Source organism: Sceloporus undulatus, chromosome 9, assembly GCF_019175285.1.
Source record: "Sceloporus undulatus isolate JIND9_A2432 ecotype Alabama chromosome 9, SceUnd_v1.1, whole genome shotgun sequence".
Lineage (NCBI taxonomy): Eukaryota > Metazoa > Chordata > Lepidosauria > Squamata > Phrynosomatidae > Sceloporus > Sceloporus undulatus.
Window position 1 is genome coordinate 32,177,285 of NC_056530.1, and position 283 is coordinate 32,177,567.

The 283-nt window shown below is 50.5% G+C and overlaps 1 protein-coding gene across 2 annotated transcripts in view; it reads right to left on the reverse strand.

Moving 5' to 3' along the window:
• The window catches only part of DCAF8 (DDB1 and CUL4 associated factor 8), a 15,400-nt gene that overhangs the window by 14,597 nt on the left and 520 nt on the right, over positions 1 to 283 (reverse strand). The window lies entirely within an intron of this gene.

Sequence of the window (283 nt, forward strand, 5' to 3'; positions counted from 1 at the left end):
GAAGACTCGCCCATAGAGAACCCATACTTGCCCATAGGGAATCATTGGGGAAGACTCGCCCATAGAGAACCCATACTTGCCCATAGGGAATCATTGGGGAAGACTCGCCCATAGAGAACCCATACTTGCCCATAGGATGACATTGGGGAATAGTTTTTGTGGGGTTTGGGGGCTCTGTGGCCGTCTCTCCAGCATCTGTGGCTTTAGCATCTTCAGAGGATGCATTGGGGAACACTTGCCCATAGGGAATCATTGGGGAAGACTTACCCATAGAGAATGCATC